This window comes from Dasypus novemcinctus, chromosome 2 (genome assembly GCF_030445035.2).
Source record: "Dasypus novemcinctus isolate mDasNov1 chromosome 2, mDasNov1.1.hap2, whole genome shotgun sequence".
Classification (NCBI taxonomy): domain Eukaryota; kingdom Metazoa; phylum Chordata; class Mammalia; order Cingulata; family Dasypodidae; genus Dasypus; species Dasypus novemcinctus.
In genome coordinates, this window is record NC_080674.1 from 169,686,454 (window position 1) to 169,698,977 (window position 12,524).

Consider the following 12,524-nt stretch of genomic DNA (forward strand, 5'->3'; position numbering starts at 1 on the left):
AGCTCGATGAGGGCAGTTATTGTGTCTCTCTTATTCACTGCTATTTCCTCGTGCACAAGACATAGTTGGCAGTCAATAAATAAATACTGAATGAAAGAACAGATCCAAAATCAGGCATATAAAAATAAATTCTTTTCTTATGTAACTACTTTCTGTACCAGCAACTAACTTTCCTATAGGGGATGCCCTGGCATAATCTTATTTTGAGGATTAAATAATTTCTGTGTGGTCATAACACCTGGCTTAAAAATATTTTCACTGATGCATTCATCACTTGAATATTTGTTGAATATCTATTGACGTGATAGTGTCCTCATCCCTAGGGTTGGGGGTGAGTGGAAGCATATATTTGCCATAGATATGGCATTGACATGATATGTGCTACGGCAGAGGTATGAACAAAGTACTGTACGAAATATTGACTGTGAGAGATTGCATTATTGTTCCCAACTCTAAATTTACTCCTTTCTATAAAGAATTAAACCCTTTGCCACATGACTTTCTAGTGTCTGTCAGGGGTAGGCAGAATATACGTCCCTATTCATACCCATTGACTTGGGGCTTAAATAAGTGACTTACTTTGACCAATTAATGTAGGCAAAAGTGACAATGTGTCAGTTCTGATCAAAGATTTTAAGAGACTTGGCGAGTTTCTGCCAGACCTCTTAGAATTTTGCTGCTGGCCATTAGGAGTATACCCCAGGTAGTCATAGCTCTTTCAGCCTGAGTCCTGGAATAAAGATACATGGAGCTGATTGGAATATAAACCACAGCTTGGAGTCTAGCCTAGCCAAACTGAGCCAGGTCAGTTCACAGGCAAGCTACATTCCCATGAGCGTGGAAGACATACTTGTTTATGTAAGCCACTGAGATTTGGGGTGATGGTGGTGACTGCTTGTTACATAGCATTATCACACCAGAAATCTAACTAATATCCTGAATATGTATCTAACTAGAGTGGTGGGGTATCCATGACTGGCTATTTCCCAGGACATAAAATGCTCTAAAGTCCCTGTTGATTATAGACCATAAAAAGAAAAAAATGCAGCAAACTCAGTGCTTTACTCCATGCACTATGAAGTTTAGCATCCACATGTGACAAGAAATGAATATGGGACTCCCTAAAAAGATCTGGTCTAGTCATAGTGGGAAAATTTACCCTGTGTCTTACAAGTGTTTCTCCCACAGCTTGAGTTTTCTTAATGAAAACTGTAAGCAGTGGTATTGATTAATTAGGCACATAATTTGCACTGTGGGGAACACTAAGGTTCTAATACAACCCCAGGAAGGATCGGCTCCCCTTGAGGGAGAAGGGCTGGGAAGTGGCTGCCTGCTCCACGTGGGTTTTGTTGGCGGTTGGTGGTTGTGAACTGTGCAGCAATTTATCTGTTTTGTGCTAACAACAGACAGTGAAGGTGATAAAGCTTTGTAAAAGAAACTCTCTAACTCCTAATCTATTTCTCTTCACTGAAATAATTCTCTTGCTTGTTGTTTTAAATGGAAAGCAGAGTGGTTAAAAACAAGCACTGTGACTCAGGCTGCCTGGGCTTGAATTCAGGCCCCATCAAAAATGTGTAGAAATGACTTAAATTCTCTGTCTCTTTCTTTGCAAAATGAGCATAATAATAGTGCTTATCTCATAGGGTTGTTATGAGGAGTTAATGAAATAATCTTGTGAGGCTCTAGCACAGTGCCTAGCAGATAATAAATGGTAGATATCATTAAAACCCATTTTTGTTAGTGCAAGTTTTCTTAGGAAAGCAACTGTTCCTTATAATAAGACTGGCTGTGTCATGGCATTTGCTTTGACCTTTTATTATCGAGGAAAAAACAGTTCAGGACACAAACTAGGGTTAATTTATATGCTGTGTTTATGAATTGCTAAACACTCTCCACCTTGATTGTCTGAGAGGAATAAGGGTCAATGACACAGAAAACTTGGACTCATCTCCAAATGAACACATCCTGAGCCTTAATTCGATTGAGATCAAATAGACGGGCCTCACTGGAAATGAACTAAAGGCAAGTTTCCAGGCAAGCATGCAGTGCTCTTGGATTCCTCTACACATACCAGGCTGAGTGACAGCAACTGTGCTGTGAAGCGGCCAAGGTGAAATGTTTCTTCAGTAAATTTGCCAGGAAGATAAGAAGAACATTCCAACAGCTAATGTGTTGCCCAAATGGCAACTCATTTCCTGACTGCAAAGAACACCAGTGTGGAAAGCTTTGGTTTGTGGAAAATGTGTTGCCAGGAAAGTTAATTCTCTTCAGAAACTGCAAGTTGATATTGTTAATAATGGTTCTTATTTACAAGAAAGAATTTGTTATAAGATATATTTGTCCGTTTATCTTGAAAGACCCTGCAGAGCAATGGAGTGTGTGTATGCGCATGCTTGTGTGTGCATGAGCAGGTGACTCTTGTTTGAAATAAGTAATTGTAACTTCAAAATTATATGAATCAGCTGTTTGAATTGTTTCTCAAATTCCTCATCTGGAGAAATGTAAAATTTTTCACAACCCCAGGCATTCTGTTTCCTCATCCTTTTACTTTCCCCTAGCCACTTCAGAATGCATTGAACTTTTGGCTGAAGCAAGGAAAGTTTACAAATTTATTTTCTGTAGTACAGAGCTTGGAACTTGCCTCCTTTCAAGATATATATGAACACTCTTGAGTTCACTCAGAATATAAACTATTTGTTTAATGTGTAATCCTAGAACAAAAGATCAATATGACTCACATGGGGGAAGCGGACATGGCTCAACTGATAGAGTGTCCGTCTACCATATGGAGGGTCCAGGGTTCAATCCCCAGGGCCTCCTGACCCATGTGGTGAGCTGGCTCACATGCAGTGCTGTTGCGCTCAAAGAGAGCCCTGCCATGCAGGGGTGCCCCCGCGTAGGAGTGCCCCACGCACAAGGTGTGCACCCTGCAAGGAGAGCCACCCTGCGTGAAAAACACAGCTGCACACACAGAAAGCTGATGCAGCAAAATGATGCAATAGGGAAGCAGACTTGGCCCAATGGATAGGACATCCGTCTACCACATGGGAAGTCCGTGGTTCAAACCCCAGGCCTCCTTGACCCGTGTGGAGCTGGCCCATGCGCAGTGCTGATGCACCAAGGAGTGCCGTGCCACACAGGGTGTCCCTAGCGTAAGGGAGCCCCATGCACAAGGAGTGTGCCCTGTAGGGAGAACTGCCCAGCACAAAAGAAAGTGCAGCCTGCCCAGGAATGGCACCTCACACACGGAGAGCTGACACAGCAAGATGACACAACAAAAAAAACCACAGATTCCTGGTGCTGCTGATAAGGATAGAAGCGGTCCAGAAGAACACACAGTGAATGAACACAGAGAGCAAGACAACTGGGGGGAAGGGGAGAGAAATAAATAAAATAAATCTTAAAAAAGAATATTCACATGAAAAATTAAGAAGAGTCACATTTTTAAAAAGGAAGAGAAAAAGCATTTCAACTTTCTAAGAGAGAAAGTGGGGGATATATATACACTATTCAATAAATACAATAAATGAAGAAATATAACTAACATGTATACATTGTAGAAGAAAAGTGGAACAGAAAGGAAAGGGTAACAAAAAAGAGAAAAGATAAGAAAGAGGCTTAGGGAGAATAGAAAGTTAAAAATGAGATAGATACAGGCAATACAAATCCATAAACATGATAGCAGACACACACCTTTTCGGAGTCTGGCATTACTCTCTTACTCTTGTAAGGCAGTTGCCATATTCTCTACTCTAAGCCTAAGTAGGGGCATTTAGTTTGGGGCAATGCTCTATGGCCTGGTGAATGTGATGGATGTGGGATGACCGAATACCTGAAAGTAACTTGTTTCTCTCCCTGTTGCTAGGATACAAAGAAAAGAATTGTATGTAAATCAGAAGGTAATAAAATGCAACCCTCTCTTTGGGCCAAATTTCGCTTTGGTGGTCAAGAATATCCTGTTGAAGCAATGAAGTATGAAAACCAGCTTCAACCAGTTGGCCAGACCTGCACAGAAGTAACCCCTTGCTGTCCTCACTTCAACTTGCTTAATTAACATAGTAAAATTCCCACCCAGGGGTGGAGTTATCCACCCCTTTCTTGATCATGCAACATATGTGCAAGCGTGATTTCCTGAACATACTAATCATACAATTATATAACCAGCTATGTCTGTTCATCCTTATGCATAAAAACTAATGCATGATCAAAGCAAAGGCTAAGTAGTAACTTGGGTATTTAAACAAGAGTGAAACTGCAGCACAGGGAGTCAGGTCTGAGTCACGTTGGACTGGCCCTGGCTCCTTACCTCTGCAGATGTAATAAATGTGAGTTTGCCTAACTCTCATGTTGAAGTTTTCTTCATGCCGTCTCTGGTTATCCATAAAGACCTTGCTTTAACATGGAAGATGGGGTTCACTGCCATGGCAGATCGCCCTTCTTTGGAGCTGGTGTTTCTGCGTGATGGAATTGGACTCAGAGGGGATCTCTTTTCACAAGACTTGCATGCTACTTTATTGGAATTGTAGTTGGTACTGGGGTTTAAGATATATTTAGGGGATTTGAATCTCTGGACTGATAATATGACACCCAGGCCCAGAGCCTCAACAGACTTCAGCTCCTACACTTTGATTTATTGGACTTACCCCACTCAGCTAACATGGAGTTGAAGAAGGTCAACCACCACACCATGGAGCCTAGAGTGTCTACAACTGAAAGCAGGAGGAGTGCATCCAGTATCCATGTGGAATCTAAGCCCCCACTTGACATAGATGTGCAATGGACACAACCAATCCAATGTCCACAGAGAAAATGTGGAATGGGTGTGGGAAGGGTAGCCATGGTGGCTGCTGGGTTTGGGGAATGGGAGGAAGAGATGAGATGTGGAGGCATTTTCGGGACGTGGAGTTGTCCTGGGTGGTGCTTCACGGACAATTATGGGACATCGTAGATCCCCCCAGGACCCACTGGATGGAATGTGGGAGAGTGTGGGCTATGATGTGGACCATTGACTATGGGGTGCAGTGATGCTCAGAGATGTACTTACCAGGTGCAATGGATGTGTCACGATGATGGGAGAGAGTGTTGCTGTGGGGGGAGTCGGGGGTGGGGGCGGTGGGGTTGAATGTGACCTCATTTTTTTAAATGTAATTTTAAAAAATAAATAAATAATTAAAAAAAAAAAAAAAGACCTTGCTTTGAGCCCTAACAAATGGTCAGGCTCAGCCCATGGTCTGGGGGTTCTCTTGCTCTGTGGTAGACTCTGATGCAGATGGGTTGTGTTTTCTTGGATTGATTAGGGCTGATGGGCCATTTGGTTTTCTCTTAAAGTGTCAGTAATGAATGGCAAGTGAGATTCCATTTTCCTTATATATTATTTTATTGTTTTATTTGTTACAATAAACAGAAATTCCTTTTAAATAAAACAAACATAAAATAAAGCAAAGTAACACCTCCTACTCCCTAAAAGAGCAACCAATCAGAGCAGAGGAACCTATGGGAGGCTCTAGGAAGGAATGTCTGTGATAAAAATGGAAGGAAATCTAGAAGTGTATGATGTCCCAGATGCCAAGAGAGTAGAGTGTAGTTACATGACCCAAACCTTCAATTAATTTTTTCCAATATTTGACTGAAGTATAATTTATATATTCAAAATGCACACACCCTGTATATCTAGTTCCATGGTTTTTTTTATTGTGTGTATACCCATATGACTACCACCCAGATCAAGATGTAGAATATTTTCATCAATCCATGAAAATTAGTCCATGCCCCTTTGCAGTGAATATCCTATTCCCCAAAGAAATGATCAGTATTCTTACTTCTATCACTATATACTATTTTCTATTCTTGAATTACATGTAAATGAAGTCAAATATATACTCTATTGTGTTTGACTTTTTTGCTCAACATAAGAGTTTGGAATTCATCCACTTGGTTTCATAATCAGTAGTTCATTCCTTTTGCTAAGTAGTATTCCATTGTATAAATATAAACATTATTTATCTATTGTCTTGTTAATAGATGTGTGGATTATTTCTACTTTGAGAATATTATGAATAAAGGAGCTATAAACATTCTTGTATGTATGTTTTTATATCCATTTGCTTATCTGATTAAGAGAATAATTGCTGGGTCATAGAGTAGGGGTATATTTAACTTTATTAGAAACTGACAAAGTTTTTCAAAGTAATCTACTATTTCATATTAATACTTCCACCAGCAATTTATGAGCATTCCATTTTCTCCATATCCCACCTACATTTAGCATTGTTAGACTTTTTAAAATTTTAGTCATTTTACAGTGTGCATATTGGTATTTCACTGTGGTTTCAATTTGTATTTGCTTGACTAGTGATATTGATTACCTTTTCATAATGCTTATTGGTCATTCAAATATTTTCTTTGGTGACATGTCTGTTAAAGTCTTCCCATTTTTTAAATTAGTTTTTTTAAATCATTGATTTGTAGAAATGTTTAGTCCATTTACATTTAATATAATTGCCAGTAAGCTTACTGTCTGACTATTTATCCACCCTCCTTTCCTGCCTTATTTCTGATTCTTAATGTATTTTCTATTATTCCATTTCATCTTCTCTATTTGCTTTCAGTTACACATCCTTGTATTATTTTTAGTGGTTACTTGTCTAGAGATAATATTCATGCTTTAATTTATCACAGGTCACCTTAAATTATTATTACACTAAAATTAATTATGCTATGCTATTATATTAATATTAACATTTTAATATATGAATATATCATTATAATCCATGAACAATATTAAATAAAACCTTACAGTAGTATAATGCCATTTACCCCTTTCCACCTTTTGTGCTATTGTCATATATTTTACTTCTAATATATTATAAACCTGAGAATATACTGTTATTTACTTGCTCTAAAAGGCTAATCATCTTATGAAGAAAATTTGAAAAATCATTTATATATATGCACATTTTTACCCTTTCAAGTGCTTTCCATTCCTACATACAGATCTAAGCTTACATCTGGCATTTGGATAATTCCCCCTCAGTCCGAAGTATTTATATGTATATATATATTTGATATTTTTGTAGTATAGTATGTTGGTGTTAAATCTCTATGTTTATTTGAAAATGTGTTAATTTTCCCTTATTTTTTAAAGAATTATTTATTTACTTTTATTTTTCTTCATTTATAACCCCAGTCCCTCAGATGGTTCTCTCATCTGTCTGCTCATTGTTTGCTTGCCTTCTCTAGGAGGCGTTGGGAACAGAACTCAGGACCTCCCACATGAGAGGGGAGTACCCAACAGCCTGAGCCATATCCGCTCCCATGGGCTACAGTATCTGCTGGCTTGTGGCATCTGCTTGTGGTGGTGGGGGTAGCATCTTGCTCATTGCAGCAAGGACAGTGTCAAGCTCATTTTTACAGCAGGGGCAGCATCTGCTCATCTTCTTTTAGGACACAACAGGACCCAAAACCAGGACCTCCTATGTGGTAGGTGGGCACCCAACTGGTTGAGCCACACCCACTTCCCTCCCCTTCATTTTTGAAGGATATTTTCACTAGATAGAACATTTTATGTTGACGGTTGATAGGTTTTTTTTTTTTGCTTCCCCCCCCCTAGCATATTAGAGAATCATTCCATTATCTTCTGGATTCCATTATTTCTCAGGAAATCTAAGTTGTTATTCTTATTGTTTTTCCTGTAAGTATAATGATTTTTAGCTCACACCCTGGGCCTCCTTGACCCGTGTGGAGCTGGCCCACGCACAGTGCTGATGTGTGCAAGGAGTGCCCTGCCACGCAGGGGTGTCCCCCATGTAGGGGAGCCCCACACGCAAGGAGTGTGCCCCATAAAGAGAGCCACCCAGTGCGAAAGAAAGTTCAGCCTGTTCAGGAACGGTGCTGCACACACGGAGAGCTGACACACAAGATGACGCAACAAAAAGAAACACAGATTCCCGTGCCGCTGACAACAACAGAAGTGGACAAAGAACATGCAGCAAATAGAAACAGAGAAAAGACAACTGGGGCAGGGGGGGAAGGGGAACGAAATAAATAAATCTAAAAAAAAAAGATTTTATTGTATATTTTTAGCAGTTTAACTATCATGTGCCAAGGTGTGACTTTGTGTTTATTCTGATTGCTGTTTGCTGTGTTTTAAGAATCTGAGTTGAAAGTATTTCAACCATTTTGGGAAATTTGGGGCCATCATTCCTTCAAGTATTTTTTTGTTCTCTTATTTTCTCTCTATTTCTGAGACTCCAAGTGTATTTATTCAACAGATCTTTGTATTCTGGTTTGTTTTTGCTTCTTTTTAGGAGCCATTGGGACCTCCCATGTGGGAAGCAGGTGCTCAACTGCTTGAGCCACATCCACTCCCCTCTGTTTTGTTTTTTTTTAATCCCCCACTTGTGACTTTTTTTTTTTTGCATGCTGTCTGCTCTCTGTGTCCATTTGCTGTGAATTCTTCTATGTCTGTATTTATTTTATTTTCCCTCCCCCATTGAGACTTGCTTGTTGTCTGCTCTCTGTGTTCATCTGCTGCACGCTCTTCTGTGTTTTTGCTTGTCTCCCTTTTTGGTTGTGTCACTTTGCTGAGTCGGCTCTCTGCAGTGCCTGTGGGCTGGGCAGCACTCTGTAGCCTGCAGGTAAGACTGCTTTCACAAGAAGGCCCCAGAACACAAACCCAAGGCCTCCCATATGGTAGACAGGAGGCCAACTAATTGAGCCACAGCCGTTTCCCTCCCCTCTGTTTTTTCTCTTCTTTTTTTAAAGTTTATTTTTCTCTCTGTGTTTCGGTTGGGTAATTTTTATTGACTTATTTCCAATTAATTAATTTTTTATTCTCCTTGTCCAGTCTGATGTTATGTCCATCAATTTTTTTAAGATATAGTATATTTAAGTTACAGAATCTCCATTTCATTGTGTTTTATAGTTTACATTTATTTGCTCAAAGCCTCCATCTCTCTCTTCCATTTTCTCTGTTTTCCTCTAAATTATTTAACATATTTATATTTATAAGTATGTCCTTTTCTCTACGTTTCATTAAATGGGTCACTTATGGATCTGATTCTACCAACTACTTTTATTTTTCTTGACTATATTTTCCTACTTTTTCACATGTCATATTTTTTTTATTGTATGTCAGACACAGTATATAAAAGATCAGTAGAGACTGAAGTAGATTATCATTTCCTCCCGAATGAGTTTGCCCTTTTGTCTGACACACAGCTTGTGTTAGGGGCTAATATCATTCATGTAATTAGCAGTTGAGCAGAACTGGAGATGTATTACCTGTTAAGTTAGTTTAAGTTCACTTCTGGTTTAAAATGTCTTCAGGAGGATCATGTCCTTCTCTCCAGCAGGATACTGGAATATAAGCACCACAAATCTATGAGATCTCTCTTTGATATCCAAATCTGACCACAGGTTTTGTGATATTCCACTTATTGAGTAAAATTCCCATGTGGGATAATTGGTTGGATGGGAAAAACTATTTCTGAGTTTGGGTCTTCTCTAGTTTCCAATCTACCATAGCAGCCCCCACACAACTGATCTCTCCCTCTTCCTACAAAGTTCTCTTTGCAATAGACTTGTTTGTTTACCTGGTTGTTGTTATTATGGAGTGATAGTCTTTCCTGAACTTCTATATCCTAACTGATAGTAGAACTCTTGAATTCAATTCTGATGGGCTAAACGGATTCATTCAACACCCAGTTTATTTAAAAAATAGGGTGATTAATAAATCAACAAATTATAATTTACCGGGAAGCAGACTTGGCCCAGTGGTTAGGGTGTCCGTCTACCACATGGGAGGTCTGTGGTTCAAACCCCGGGCCTCCTTGACCCGTGTGGAGCTGGCCCATGAGCAGTGCTGATGTGCACAAGGAGTGCCGTGCCACGCAGGCGTGTCCCCGCATAGGGGAGTCTCACGCGCAAGGAGTACGCCCCATAGGGAGAGCCGCCCAGTGTGAAAGAAAGTGCAGCCTGCCTAAGAATGGCACCACCCACACGGAGAGCTGACACAACAGGATGATGCAACAAAAAGAAACACAGATTCCCGGTGCCACTGACAACAACAGAAGCAGACAAAGAAGATGCAGCAAATAGACACAGAGAACAGACAAGGGAGGGTGGAGAGAAATAAATAAGTAAATCTTTAAAAAAAATTATAATTTACTTGCAGGTGATATCTACCATCTGTATTGCTTAAAACTAACCAACTCAGAAACTTTCAAAATTGCACTTCTCTGAGAATTTAAAAGGTTGAGATAGCGCGGGCTTCAGTAGCACATATACTAAAGTTGGAACAATGCAGAGAAGATTAGCATGGCCCCTGCGCAAGGATGATATGCAAATTAATAAAGTGTTCCATATTTTTACAAGAAATCCCCACCCTTGTGAAGTTTACATAAGTTAAGGAAACAGAGCAAACAAACAAATGAAAAGGTTGAGATACAGTTCATATGAGAAACCTAATTTATAGAAGGGAAATGAAGTAAAGAGTAATATTTACTAGTGCTAGAATGTTGTGCTAAGATATAGCATGTCCTTAAAATCTCTGCTTGGCCATTTACATACATCACTTTGTTCTTTAAAATGTGAAAATATTTTTGGGCCACTTACATTGGAGTGGACAAGGCTGAGAGATGAAAATTGCATGGGAACTGTGAGGTCAAGACCTCAGCCAGAGAACAAGAGCAGAGAGGAAGGACAGGTTTTTCTGAGGAAGGAGGGGAGCTGAAAATGTGGGCATTGGCCTTGACAATGGATTTACTTATTCCTAATTTAGTATGTATCAGAAACAATGCAACGAGGCATCTGAACTCCACATGTAAGACATACACCTTGATGCTTGGTTCTCTGTTCAAATACAGGACCCTTAGGCCCCACTAGGATGGGTTCACAAACAGAGGACAATCTCACAAATGTGGACGGCTCAGTTACCCTGAATTTCCCACCACATTTTCAACATTTCAGTTACTTTCTCTGTCCCATTACCTGGGAAAATTTTTGTTTGTCATGGAAATAACGACACGTGGCCATGCCTTATGGAGAGGTTCTGTCTTCTCTGCTTTTAAGGTAGCTTAGGCACAACTGTTGAAATCTTGGGTAAACCACATTGTACTCTGTGGGAAATGGTACATTTGAATGACGTTCCTCCAAAGTTAGAGTGTTGCCTGCTGAAAAGAAAATAAGCAGTTTCTGCTTGTTCTCAACACAGCTCTTATTTCCACTCTGTACGGTTGCATTTGTCATATGTTTTCTCTTCTCTTCTCTTCCCTTCATATCTTTTCTCATCCTTTATCCTCTCCTCTCTTCTCCTTTTGTGCCCCCCTCCCTTTCTTTTCTTCCTCCCTCCCTCCCTCCCTTCCCTCTTTCCTCCCTTCCTTTTCCTCATCTCTCTTTCTTCCTTTCTTACTTCTTTCCTAAAATTCCAAGTTCTGTTAATTTCACTGATTTTTTAATTCCTAACTGGGGATGATCAATGTTATCCAATCTTTATCCTCCTACACATTCATATTGTGCAATTAGGTTTTTCAAAGTCCTTTCAGATATAATAAGGATAATGATAATAATAATATGTATTGGTATAGGACTTACCTTTGAGGTTTGTTGTTGTAAGAGCTTTACAACTGAAGCTCTAACAACTCCTCATTTTGCAGATGAGGAAACTAAGGCACAGAAAAGTTAAGTAACTTGTTCAAGGTCACTCAGTTCAGAAGTGGTCAAGCCTTGATTTTAATCCAGGTAGTCTTGCTTCAGGATATGTGCTCTTAAGTACTGTCCTAAATCATTTCTCATTTAAATTACCTCATTTAATTCTCATCTTAAGTTCATGAGATCTTTAGGGAAGATACTGCTATATTTATTTTACAGATAAAGAAACTGAGGCTAGAACTGGCCAGAACACTGAAAATATGGACTTGCATACACTTTCATAAAGTCATCCCTTAACCTGTGTACTACAAATTCTTGCTAACTTATCTCCTCCAAATGTTCACATATCTCATTCCTACAAACTTTCAAAATTCCTCCACTGACAGGATTTTGGAAGAGAAGGCAGGGAGTGAGTGTTAAATTAATCATTTGTTCTTTAGAGCAACCTAAATTCCAGGGCCCACCTCTCACCTGGCAGGATGGAGCAGGAAAGCATAAGAAATTCTGTAAAAGAAGTCTTGGAGGGAAGCGAATGTAGCTCAAGTGATAAGGCCTCTGCCTGGCATATGGGAGGACCCAGGTTTGATCCTTGAGACCTCCTGGTGAAAAAGAAGAGAAAGCATGCCTACTTGGTGAGCCAGAGCCTGCATCATGAGCTGAGTGTGTGTAGTGAGCCAAATGCCCATGCAGTGAGCCGAATGCCCACGTGGTGAGCCAAGTGCCCACGTGGTGAGCTGAGTGCTCACGTGAGTGCCTGTGTCATGAACCAGTGCCTGCTTGGCAAGCCAGTGCCCACTTGGCAAGCTGAGGGCCCACATGGTGAGCCAGTGGCTACATAAGTGAATCATGCAGCAAGATGATGATACAACAAAAGA

General features: G+C 39.9%; 1 non-coding gene across 1 annotated transcript; it reads left to right on the plus strand.

Moving 5' to 3' along the window:
* The first annotated feature begins 10,266 nt into the window (after positions 1-10,266).
* LOC111766254 (U6 spliceosomal RNA) lies at positions 10,267-10,369 on the plus strand. Its single transcript, XR_002798346.1, has one exon. It is a non-coding gene; the product is annotated as a U6 spliceosomal RNA (small nuclear RNA).
* Positions 10,370-12,524: the final 2,155 nt, after the last annotated feature.